Source organism: Nycticebus coucang, chromosome 7 (assembly GCF_027406575.1).
Source record: "Nycticebus coucang isolate mNycCou1 chromosome 7, mNycCou1.pri, whole genome shotgun sequence".
Classification (NCBI taxonomy): Eukaryota; Metazoa; Chordata; class Mammalia; order Primates; family Lorisidae; genus Nycticebus; species Nycticebus coucang.
This window is the reverse complement of record NC_069786.1, coordinates 75,491,695-75,505,619: the sequence shown is the minus strand read 5'-3', so window position 1 is coordinate 75,505,619 and position 13,925 is coordinate 75,491,695. Positions and strand designations below refer to the sequence as shown.

Sequence of the window (13,925 nt, the reverse complement as noted above, 5' to 3'; positions counted from 1 at the left end):
GTGAAGGAAATGGATCAATATTTAGAATCACACCCTCTCCCTAGACTCAGCCAGGAAGAAATAGAGCTCCTGAACAGACCAATTTCAAGCACTGAGATCAAAGAAACAATAAAAAATCTTCCAACCAAAAAATGCCCTGGTCCAGATGGCTTCACTCCAGAATTTATCAAACCTTCAAGGAAGAGCTTATTCCTGTACTGCAGAAATTATTCCAAAAAATTGAGGAAGAAGGAATCTTCCCCAACACATTCTATGAAGCAAACATCAACCTGATACCAAAACCAGGAAAAGACCCAAACAAAAAGGAGAATTTCAGACCAATCTCACTCATGAATATAGATGCAAAAATTCTCAACAAAATCCTAGCCAATAGATTACAGCTTATCATCAAAAAAGTCATTCATCATGATCAAGTAGGCTTCATCCCAGGGATGCAAGGCTGGTTTAACATATGCAAGTCCATAAACGTTATCCACCATATTAACAGAGGCAAAAATAAAGATCACATGATCCTCTCAATAGATGCAGAAAAAGCATTTGATAAAATCCAGCATCCTTTTCTAATTAGAACACTGAAGAGTATAGGCATAGGTGGCACATTTCTAAAACTGATTGAAGCTATCTATGACAAACCCACAGCCAATATTTTACTGAATGGAATAAAACTGAAAGCTTTTCCTCTTAGAACTGGAACCAGACAAGGTTGTCCTCTGTCACCTTTACTATTCAACATAGTGCTGGAAGTTCTAGCCAATACAATCAGGCAAGACAAGGAAATAAAGGGAATCCAAATGGGAGCAGAGGAGGTCAAACTCTCCCTCTTTGCTGACAACATGATCTTATACTTAGAGAACCCCAAAGACTCAACCACAAGACTCCTAGAAGTCATCAAAAAATACAGTAATGTTTCAGGATATAAAATCAATGTCCACAAGTCAGTAGCCTTTGTGTACACCAATAGCAGTCAAGATGAGAAGCTAATTAAGGACACAACTCCCTTCACCATAGTTTCAAAGAAAATGAAATACCTAGGAGTATACCTAACGAAGGAGGTGAAGGACCTCTATAAAGAAAACTATGAAATCCTCAGAAAGGAAATAGCAGAGGATATTAACAAATGGAAGAACATACCATGCTCATGGCTGGGAAGAATCAATATTGTTAAAATGTCTATACTTCCCAAAGCAATCTACCTATTCAATGCCATTCCTATCAAAGTACCTACATCGTACTTTCAAGATTTGGAAAAAATAATTCTGTGTTTTGTATGGAACTGGAAAAAAACCCCGTGTAGCTAAGGCAGTTCTTTTGTAATAAAAATAAAGCTGGGGGCATCAGCATACCAGATTTTAGTCTGTACTACAAAGCCATAGTGGTCAAGACAGCATGGTACTGGCACAAAAACAGAGACATAGACACTTGGAATCGAATTGAAAACCAAGAAATGAAACTAACATCTTACAACCACCTAATCTTTGATAAACCAAACAAGAACATACCTTGGGGGAAAGACTCCCTATTCAATAAATGGTGTTGGGAGAACTGGATGTCTACATGTAAAAGACTGAAACTGGACCCACACCTTTCCCCACTCACAAAAATTGATTCAAGATGGATAAAGGACTTAAATTTAAGGCATGAAACAATAAAAATCCTCCAAGAAAGCGTAGGAAAAACACTGGAAGATATTGGCCTGGGGAAAGACTTCATGAAGAAGACTGCCATGGCAATTGCAATAACAACAAAAATAAACAAATGGGACTTCATTAAACTGAAAAGCTTCTGTACAGCTAAGGAGACAATAACCAAAGCAAAGAGACAACCTACACAATGGGAAAGGATATTTGCATATTTTCAATCAGACAAAAGCTTGATAACTAGGATCTATAGAGAACTCAAATTAATCCACATGAAAAAAGCCAACAATCCCATATATCAATGGGCAAAAGATATGAATAGAACTTTCTCTAAAGACGACAGATGAATGGCTAAGAAACACATGAAAAAATGTTCATCATCTCTACATATTAGAGAAATGCAAATCAAAACAACCCTGAGATATCATCTAACCCCAGTGAGAATGGCCCACATCACAAAATCTCAAAACTGCAGATGCTGGCGTGGATGTGGAGAGAAGGGAACACTTTTACCCTGCTGGTGGGACTGCAAACTAGTACAACCTTTCTGGAAGGAAGTATGGAGAAACCTCAAAGCACTCAAGCTAGACCTCCCATTTGATCCTGCAATCCCATTACTGGGCATCTACCCAGAAGGAAAAAAATCCTTTTATCATAAGGACACTTGTACTAGACTGTTTATTGCAGCTCAATTTACAATCACCAAAATGTGGAAAAGTCTAAATGCCCACCAACCCAGGAATGGATTAACAAGCTGTTTTATATGTATACCATGGAATACTATTCAGCCATTAAAAAAATGGAGACTTTACATCCTTCGTATTAACCTGGATGGAAGTGGAAGACATTATTCTTAGTAAAGCATCACAAGAATGGAGAAGCATGAATCCTATGTACTAAATTTTGATATGAGGACAATTAATGACAATTAAGGTTATTGGGGGGGGAAGGAGAAAGAGAGACGGAGGGAGGGGGTTGGGGCCTTGGTGTGTGTCACACTTTATGGGGGCAAGACATGATTGCAAGAGGGACTTTACCTAACAATTGCAATCAGTGTAACCTGGCTTATTGTACCCTCAATGAATCCCCAACAATTAAAAAAAAAAAAAAAGGACAATAGGGGATAATCTAAGCAACTCTACCCTCACAGATTTGATAACTAAAATGAAATAGATCAATTCCTTGAAAGAAACAACTACCAAAACTCACACAAGCAGATAATAATAACCTCTCAAAAAGGAAAGCACAAGTCCCAGATGTTTTCACTAACAAATCTACCAAATATTTAAGGGAAAAAAAATGTCAATTCTCTACAATCTTAGCTAGAGAAAAAAGCAGAGAGAAGTCTTTTTAACTCATTTGTTGAGGTCAGAATCACCCTAATACTAAAACCAGACAAAGGTATTACAGGAAAAGAGAACCAAAGACCAGTATCTCTCGTGAATGTAATATAAACACAAACATCCTCAACACAATACTAACAAATCACATCTAACCGTAAATAAAAAGAAATATACATATGGGAGGTGCCTGTGGCTCAGAGGAGTAGGATGCTGGCCCCAAATACCAGAGGTGGCGGGTTCAAACCCGGCCCCAGCCAAAAACTGCAAAAAAATAAATTAAAAAATTAAAAAAAAATTATACATATATACACACAAAAAAAACAGTATTTGTTCAAAGTATACAAGATTCTTTCAAGCTGTGATTATATCAATTAATGCATAAATAATTTTTGACAAAATCCAATATGTGTTCATGATATTTGAAAAGATAACGCTCAGAAAACTAGTGACAGAGGAAACTTCATCAAATCGATAAAGAACATCTACAAAATCTCATGGTTAATATCAGACTTCACAGAGTCTGGACACTTTCCCCCTATGACTGGGAACAAAGCAGGCATGTCCTCTCTCACCACCCTTTCCAGTGTCAGACTGGAAACACTAGATAAGGAATATGACAAGAAAATAAAAGTTATGAAGATTAAAAAGAAGAGATAAAACTAGCATGATTCACAGATAGTATGATTTTCTATGTAGGAAATACTAGCAACTCTACAAAAAAATTCTTGAAACTAATAAGCCTATAGCAAGGTCACCAAAAACAGAAGACCTACAATAACTGCATGCAGGAAAAAGCCAGAAAGCTGTCCATGAACAAACTACAGTGAATCTGGCACCTTCAGAGATCACGGCAAGGACAGGCAAGATGAAATTGCCCCTTTCAAGTAAATTAATTGTAGACTTATGGGTAGTGAAATAGAGTTGCAGCGTATCACACTTGCTTTTTCTTGCAGCATCCTGTGGTATTTACAGGGGCCTTCTAATTATCTGAAGGAGACAATGCTCATTAGAGCAAGGGAATACTTGATGTGGAACACGAATCAAATTTGATCATTTGCTGTCATTGTCATCGTCATCATCAACAGACCAAGAGAGAAAAATGAGAAATAAATTGTATTTGTAGCGCTGTAGAACTGAGATTTCTCCAACACTAACATTGACACTAACTAACAACACAGAAGAAATGGAGTCCCTTTGGCTTCTAATGTCACATGGTGGAGAGGACTATTTATGAAGAGGTAGGTAGTCTACTGCACTGCAAGAATGAATGTAGCTTTCATGGATTCATACTTCCTGTCAGCAAGGATGGGCTCTTGCTGCTAGTATTTGTAAAATTTGTTGTTAGAAACCTAAGCTAAAATATGCCAACCATTTTATTGTACTTTAAAATGTAATATTTTATAAGGTCATATGTTGTTGGTCTGTTAATTAAAAGATAAAATACAAAAGCCTGTTTTGGCACTTACAGGTAATTGAAAACTTTTCAAAGAAACTAATAGTTTTGTGTTGTCTAAATGTTAAATATTAAATGCTTTCTTTATTTCCATTAAACATGTTATTGAAGGTTATTTTTGGTTTCTTACGTCAACTGTCTAAAATAAAATGCATTGTCACTTAAAAGAAAACTAACTGAAGCACCACACAAGCCACAGATTAAAGTTGTATTTTATTAAAGACAGAGAAGCACTGTGAGGACCCCATCTAGGGTTTATAAATGTGTAGCAAAACTCATAATAAATACTCATTAGAGGATTTGTTCAAACCTATGGCAGTACATTTTATAATTGCACAGATATTGATTTGCTATTACAAATAAAATATGAACAACACGAAGAATGGCCCAGGCTTCACAGAATGTACATGTGCAAGTCGTGACTATGGTCTAAGGTGCAAGGCTGATGCTCAGTTGTGGCTGGCTTTTTCTTAGCATGTGAGTTTCAATCCTTCGTGCTGTGACTCTCACCCCATCATAGACAAAACATCCATCAGAGGGATGGTGTCTTCTCACAGAGAATCCCAGAATTAGAAAGTCTATATGGTAATTTTAAATATAGGAAATGTTTTATTGGTTGGCTTACTCACAATTACATAGCAGAGTGTGTAACATGCCATTAGAATCTTAGTAAATGAACCAAAGCCATTTCAAGAGTTTTTGATCTTAAGTGATAATGTGTGTTTGTCTGTGTGCACTCATTTCTCAGTTCTTATCTGTATGAATTCAGTAATACACAGAAATGGTCAGGTGATGTGTGACAGAATTAGGTTAGAAAAACACATCATGCTAATAGCAACAGTGCCATGAACAACTGACGGTCCAGAGTTAATGGAAAACAAGTTACTCTTATTTACTAGTGGCATCCTATAGAGTTTATTTATACACATGCTATCGATAATGCTCAGCACAACTCTGATTTTCAAATGAATAATTAAAAATCAGTCTCTTTCAAACAAAATTTCTAAAAAGCTGTTGGAAGGGTGAAATGTTAAGATAGGTATCAATTCTAACTATAAACCCATTTAAATTCTTCATTGGTAGCAATCACTTGTAGATATCAATATATCTATAATATATAGAAATTAACCTCTAAATAGAGCACAGAGGTTCCTTTAATTTTAATAATAACAACAACATCATAAATCTCAGTTGAGAAGCAGCTGTTTTTTTTTAATCCATTGGCTATTACATTTGAATTCTTCATCTGAAGTAACTGAATCAAGATCTTCAAAGACAAAACTTCTTTTGCTCATAGCTCAAGATTATTAAAGTATAGATGATTACTTCAGGGACAAATGTCTGTTCATTTTTTATTGCTAATGGTTTATATGCTAATAATAAAATGTATTATCTGTATCTACTAAATACATGGAAACAACAGAATTTCTTTTCTATTTCTAAGCTTTACTTAGAGCCCTTTAAAGTGTAATTTACATTAATTTCCTGTAATGGAAATGTAATTGAACCCAATCTTTTGAAAGTAGGAGATGTTTATTCTTTACACATTGACTCACAAATTTTCTTAATAAGTGCAATTTCTTGAATTCAAGAGGAAAAATTTTTTACAAAAATGGACTATTCTGTGTCACTCATCTTAAAATATTACTATTTTGAAGAGCTAAAGACCCACGTTCCAATACTAGCTGGCTACAGAGGAGCTCTGAGGATTTAGACAACTACAGTCTCTGACTCTCGTATTCCTTGCCTGTGAATAGTGGTGTAAATTAGACCATCCCTAAGTGTGCTTCTGGGTCTCACTAATCTCTAAGGGATGTTAAATATACAGTGTGTTCTTGGTTTTCTCATTGGATGGGCAGGTGATATTACTAAGGACTTGGTATTTGGGGACAAATCATCAAAAGGCCAGCCTAGTTTTAGCATAAAATTTACAGAGAATTTCCTGGGAAGCAGAAGGCAAGTAAGAAAAGAATTCTCTTTGCTGGGAATAGTATACTCCTTGACAGTCATAAAAATATTTTATTTATAAATAGAGAAAAAAATGTATATATTACAAAATAGAATCAGCTTAAAACCTGGTGTACCCAAACACAATCATGCTCTTGTCCACCCCCAAATGTCTTAGCCTCAAAGCCTGTTAATGCAGAAAACCTGCTGACAGCCTGCAGCTTTGTTGAGTGGTGAAATAACTGAGAAAATAGCACATAGTATTTGATAAAAAATTATTCTTATAGTAGAAAAGAGAAAGTTAGTTGGCATAAACCATATCATTCTCTAGAGAAATACAACCCTGCTTAAACATTCCTGAGTAATTATAAAAATGCACAGTGATATAAAAGAACACAGAACAGAAAAAGTCATTTGGACATGTTCAGCGTGTGAAATCTTAAAGGACTTCATAGAGAGGGGACCTCATAAGACTGTGGCACTCTGAACAGGGCTATCAACATATCCATCCACACAGCACCTGCCTTAAAGAGAAGCTCACTACCAGTTTCAATCAATTTAAAAATCTCAGCCTCTGTTATGTTGAAATGAAGTTACATTATTTCTCTATTATGATACCTTTTGAAATAAGCTTTTGCATATTTCTGATGCTTTCTTCTGAATGACTGAAATAAATTGATGGGTTTTTTAAAAAGATGTTCTTTGATTTCACTTTGATCTACTTCAGATCTCATTCTTGGGAAGAAAGAACTGTGGTTAAGTCACTTTTTTTGTTTGTTTTTTTGTTTTTTTTTTGTAGAGACAGAGTCTCATTGTACCACCCTCGGTAGAGTGCCGTGGCGTCACACGGCTCACAACAACCTCCAGCTCTTGGGCTTACATGATTCTCTTGCCTCAGCCTCCCGAGCAGCTGGGACTACAGGCGCCCGCCACAACGCCCGGCTATTTTTTTGTTGCAGTTTGGCCGGGGCTGGGTTTGAACCCTCCACCCTCGGTATATTGGGCCAGTGCCCTACTCACTGAGCCACAGGCGCCGCCTGGTTAAGTCACTTTTTAAAAGTGATCTCTGCCTATTGCATCTACAGTAATTACAAAGAGAATATATTCATAATTTTCTTCCAAATTATACTTTAAGCCTGGATAAAAATATTTTTAGGTGCCCAAAAATATTCAGATGTTATTTTCCATGTTTTTAAAATTCTTCCTAGGAAGAGATAGTATGTTTAAATAAAAACACATATATAAAAGGAAAATCTGATTTGGTAAAATTATAAATTCTCATTTTCAGAATCAAGACAACTCTGAAAGTAAGTTATCAGAATCTTGTCTGAGTGACTACAACCTCTCCCCCCATTTCTGTAAAACATGCCACCACCCGCATTCTCCACAAGTGTGGCCAAACCAAGGGCAACAAGAAGCAGGAACATGGTTTCATAGGTCAGGGCCAAATAAGAAGTGTAAAAATAGTATCATGAGCTTTCAGAACCACAATTTTTCAAAGTGAGCCAGAGGGCAGAGCAATAACTATATTTTCTAACATAAGGAACTACATCTTTCCAATCAGCTGCTCTGTTATAAAACATAAACTGCAGTAAATGATGGCTTAGTGTCCTCTTAGGTATCAGATAAGCAGGGGGAAGTATCATGAGAGGCTTTTATTGGATGAATCATGCATAATAAACACGCAATAAATATATGCCACTTATGCCCTTTAATGAGGCAAAATGCTTTTTAAATAATATTTAACCTTTATGTACATTGACCAGAAAATGTACTACACGGAGACTATATTTTGCTTGAGTTTTGAGATGAGTGTTCCATAGGATATCTATCTATAGACATAGTTATTTAAATATGAGGAAATTGTGGTATTCATGGTACATTTCTGTAAGGCAGGGACGCTAAACCTTGGCTATAAAGGCTAAGATTTGGGGCCAGATATTCTGTGTTGTGGGGGATATCCTGTGGTCGTTAAGAAGTTTTAGCAGCAACAGTGGCCTCCACCCACTAGTTGACATTCACACTCCCATGCAGGGAGAACAGGGATCAAAGATCTCATTCTTGACAAGGGAAAACACCTCCAGAAAAGAAGAAAAACAAAAATAAGCTGAACAAGGTGGAATAAAAACAGTTTAGCTAGCTTACTTTTAAACTACTGGTTAAATTACTTGTCTGAGCAGTTCCTGCTTTTACTAGAAACAGCCCCATAAGGAATACAGTTTGCAAACACCCCTGTTGGGTCTGTAAACACTCTGAAGTACAATGGCTGTAGTATGTGCAAGGCCCAGGAAGAAACATTAACCAGGCCAATCCCTGCCCAGTCAACAATCAAAGGAAACAACCATTGTGGGGATTCATATTATGGCCAGGGCAGAGATCAAGGGAACAGTTCAAGCCCTGAAATACGGGCAGGAGAGCTTGTACCCTAATCACAGAGGGAAATGCCTTTGGGTGGAGATAAGAGGAAAATTTTTCTTTTCCACCAATTCTTTAGAAGGGGCCTGATGCCATCGCATATGCCCCACAGAGAAACTAGAGGGGTTTAACCTCCCCCAAAGAATCTGTGTGTGTGACCACAGACAGGAGGCTGCTGGCAGATAAGGCTCAGGTTTCAAATTTCTCAAGGCTACCCAGACCCTTAAAAGTTTATAATTATAGCTAGAATAAGAACTAACATGCTTTTGGCTCATGGTATTCAATTCAGTCTGTCAGGTCTCTTTGGCTGAGGTTTTTGTCCTATGAACAGATACTCAGTTATAGTCTCATGTGTCTGCATTCATTGTGATTCTATGCTTGCTAGCTCAAAGCGTAGCTAGCTCAGCTCCTAAAAATGTATTCAGCAGAAGACTTTAAAGCATCAATTGCTTCATTTGTATGCAAATAGAAAATGGTAGATAATTATATATTACACACCTTTGTATAAGTTCATTTAATTCTTGAAGCAGTCTTTGTCTCGATTATACCCTTACTAAGAAAGGATATGTGAATGGTACATTTATTCTTGGAGAGGGTGGATTGTTTACATCATGTCTGGATTTTTGTCTAGTTGGGTAGACATTACTGCTGTACCAGAAGTCCACTCAATAAAGAAGTCTACATAGAAAAAAAAAAAAAAAGAACTAACATGCTTAGCTAGATAGTTTTTATTCCTTTCCTTAGTTTACCCTCTGGGCTAAATGAGAAAATAGCCTTCAATAAAAGCTGAGTGAAACAAACACTCAGAGCCACTCGCTTGCACCCTACAAGCTAGTGGTGATCCCCTATGTTCCCACTTTTGAAAACTCTATTCTGCATTTTCTGTCTTTTTATCTCTCACTGCTTTTAACTTTATTTTTCTTCGGTTGATAGCAGCCACTTCCACAGGTCTTAAAGGACCCTGCCCCTGGGGCGGGATCCCAGAACTGCCACCCTCAGTTGTAACAATTAAAACTATCTCCAGTTGTTTCCAAATATCCCCTAGCAGAAAATTGTCCCTGTCTGAGAACTAATGTTTTGAGGCTACAAGACAGCGAAGGCTTGGTCAGGATCTAACGCTAGTGTTTTGTACAGCAAAATTTAGAAACTAAAATCTAGCAATTAATTTGGCCTTCACAAAGCAATTTTTATTTAATCTTTTCTTTTATCACATTATTTCTTCTTCTTAAGTGGATTATTATGATCCCGGGTAGACTACTAAATAGTTTTAGTAGTTGAACGAATTTGTTATGAGAGCTAAAATTTCTGTCATAACATACTCCCAGTAAAATGATAATGATGATGTTCATTAAATATATTAAATATCAGCTTACAAAATTCATGACTGAAGTCTATATTATCCTGGAATTTGACAGGAACAAATGTACGGAGGATATCATTGTTTTGGCAAAGAGGTACTCAAACACATTTGCAATCGATGGCTACAGACATAGTTCTAAATGTCTGTCAACTATGTTACTTCTGTTTAAAGCTCTATCTCTAGCACAGTCTCCAAGGATTTACTTTTTTTTACTCTGGAAATGCTTATTCAAACAGAGCCTCAGTAAAACATGGTAATTTGGTAGGTTAAGAATAAGTTCCTCCCTCAGTCAATTCTCTTTTCTAACTTATATGTGAGAAAGTAGAATTTAACAAGATGACTATATTCAGGAGACTTACATATTTTGTTTTTGTTCCTGCTTTTAGTTTTGTTTTTCTCAGTCAGGTTAACTATTCATCTTTGCTAGATATTAGGGGATGGTGAGACTGTAGTAAATAGAAAATTGACATTGTTTACAAATACTTCTGAAAATGCTGTAGTTCCAGCTACATAGGAGGCTGAGGTGGGATGTTTGCTTGAGCCCAGGATTTGAGGCCATAGTGAGTGATGATTGTGTCATTGCATTCCAGCCTGGGTGACAGGACAAGATCCTGTCTCTATTTTTTTAAATAATTTTTTTAAACATTTGTATGTATTTATTTATTTATTTATTTATTTATTGAGACAGAGCCTCAAGTTGTTGCCCTGGGTAGAATGCCATGGCATCACAGCTCATAGCAATATCCAACTCCTGGGCTTAAGCAATTCTCTTGCCTGTGGTCCCTAAGTAGCTGGGACCACAGGCACCTGCCACAACGCCTGGCTATTTTTTGGTTGCAGCCATCATTGTTGTTTAGCAGGCCCAGGCCGGATTCAAACCCGCCCGCCAGCTCAGTTGTATATGGCTGGCGCCTTAGCCGCTTGAGCCACAGGTGCCAAGCCTTTTTAAAGAATTTTTTAATTTAAAAAATATTAAACATATATGTCTTATATTACCAATTTAAAATATATATTTTTTTAACTGTACAAGGCAAAATCCCAGCATCCCTAGAAAATGTTAGAACTGTCTACCTCCAGGAAGAAAAGATTGCATTCCACACTTCACAGAACCCAGAAGGCCCGCTAAGTGGTTACCTGGAGTTATTCATATGTGCCATGTAGTTTTGCCTTTGTTTTCAGATAAATACATTGCATTTTCTAGCTATATGTATTACCTACAGAAGAAGAGCATTAACTTTTCTGATTCTAGGAAATACACCCGTGCTAAAGTAATGAAATAGGAGAGATCTGTTGTTCCAACTACAGTAGTTAGAGCTAGATTCTTATATTTCAGGTCACATTCTCAGATATATAATAAATAAGTGGATGAGATGCTCACCCACAAGGTAATATGTACCTTTTCTTTAAAAGAAACATGTGGCATATTTTGGACAAAAGCTAAACACAAACAAAAGTTTTTGTCCAAAAAGACAACAGAGGTAACAAAACAAGTATTCATTGTTACAAACCCTTGTATATCTAATACCAAGTTGGAATTAATTAATCAACACTTACAGTAAATATACATATGAAAATAAATCTCAATGAAAATGAAGCCCAAGGCGGGGGAGAGGATGGGTAAATTCACCCCTATTGGGTACAGTGCACACTATCTGGGTGAAGGACACATTCATAACTTTTTTATGAGATGAATTCATTTATTTGACACATTAAAAAGGCAAAGATAAAAATATTTGCAACTCATAAAAAGAATCACATTCTCATACTACTCGAACATAGCAGTGGTTAAAACAATGAATTGTAGAATGGAGCCCAGGATTTTATGGATTTTATGGAAAAAACACGCTGTACAGAAGGGTTTCAGGCTTCTAACTTCACTGAGTCCAGTGCTAAACATGCTTCTTTCCATTCCTCACCTTCTCCCGAGCCCTTTTCACTTTCCTCTGCTGAAGACCAATATATGCAGCTTCCACTCTGCCTGGCCACCTGGGTCATCAGCTGGGACTCATGCAGGATCTCTGTCTGCTTTTTGATGGCATAATTTTCACCATCTTCAGCTCTGATTTTTCAATCTTTTCTTCTTCTTGTTTTGCTTCTTTTTCATACATTACTTTTTCTTCGATCAAACACTTCACCATGCAGATCTTGGTCTTGATCTGTCTCTCCTATGGTTCGCCATGGTCCCTTGAGTCCCGCAAGAAGGAGGAGTGAGAACCAACTTTGACTCAATCTGTATAAAACACAAAGTATGTAAATAAAACATACTAATAGTCTGGAAAAAAACAAAAGACTCTCTGTCCATTAGGTAAAAGGTCAGAGTCTGAAAGTGTCTGGTAGAGGATTTATATTCCTCAGCATAAATCTTCATGTATGCAGCTACTCACAGCCCATATGAATAGTGCACACCTTATTGTCCTTTTTAGTTTTAGAGCTGTTGCTCCAAATCTTAATTATATTTGGTACTTCTAACACAGACACATCATATTAATCGAGGACCTGCAATTCTCATTCCTAATTTGTCTTCCACCCATGTTCTACTCTTATTTAGGAGCCTTGAATATGAAAACCCATGATTTACCTAGGGAGTGAGCCCAGTCTATTACCCAAAAGCCACAGCTAAAATTATTGTTTTTTTTTTTGCCCTCATTCTTTCTTCATTGTGGCATACAACTTAATATCCCAAAGAATTTACTTTATTCTGGTTAAGAACAGCTCTGAATACACAAGTATTAGAATGGCTAAAATCCAAAGCATTGAGAAAGCCAAATCCTGGCAAGGATGTGGAGTAACAAGAAATCTCATTCATTGCTGGTGGCGATGTAAAATGGTATGGCCACCTTGGAAGACAGTGTGGAATACTCTCGCCATGTGATCCAGTCATCACACTCCTTGGCATGTACGTCCACCCCCACATCCATGCATAGTTGTTTGTAGTAACTGCATTTATAACTGACAGAACTTACAAGTAATCAAAATGTTCTTTAGTAGGTAAATAGATAAAGAAACTGTATACATCTATATGCAAATTGGCCATAGTAAGCAGTAAGAAATGAGCTATCATGGCCTGAAAAGACATAAAGGAATCTTAAATGCATATCACTAAGTGAAAGAAGCTAATCTAAAAAGCTGCATGCTGTATGACTCCAGCTATGTGATGTTCCAGAAAAGTCACGAATATGGAGGCAATAAAGAGATCATGGTTTCCAGAGGTGGGGGAGGAAGACAGAAGGCAGTAAACAGGTGGTGACAGAGAATTTTCATGGCTACTGAAACTACTGAGCGTGACACTGTAGTGGTGTGTACCTGGCATCACACATTTGTCTAAACCCGTTAAATGTACAACATCCGAGTGAGCCCTCATGTTAACTATGGACTTTAATAATGTATCAATATCGGCTCATCAATTATAACAAATGTTTTAGCTGCTGGATGTCAGGCTTTGCTTTTAGCTTTGCAAGGGTTAGGGTTTTTAAAACTTAACAGAGTTTCTACGCTTGTTGCTCTACTAACCTCTAATGAATATTGTCTCTAATGGGCTAATAACATGGTCAGCTCTCTCAACCATGCCTTAAATTCAAGAAATTGTGCATCAAAAATACAAGGTGGAGGGTAGGGGAATGAGGGAGTGGGGAGAGGAGAGCAGAGAGGGGGAGGGGGCGGTTGTAATGCACATCTCTCCAGGGCAGGACATAATTATAAGAGGGACTTTACCTAACAAATGTAACCAGTGTAACATCATTCTTTATGCCCTCAATGAATCCCAAACAGTA

General features: G+C 37.0%; 1 pseudogene; it reads right to left on the bottom strand.

The window, feature by feature from the left end:
* Window positions 1-12,015: 12,015 nt before the first annotated feature.
* Window positions 12,016-13,073, bottom strand: LOC128589729 (tubulin-specific chaperone A-like; annotated as a pseudogene).
* Window positions 13,074-13,925: the final 852 nt, after the last annotated feature.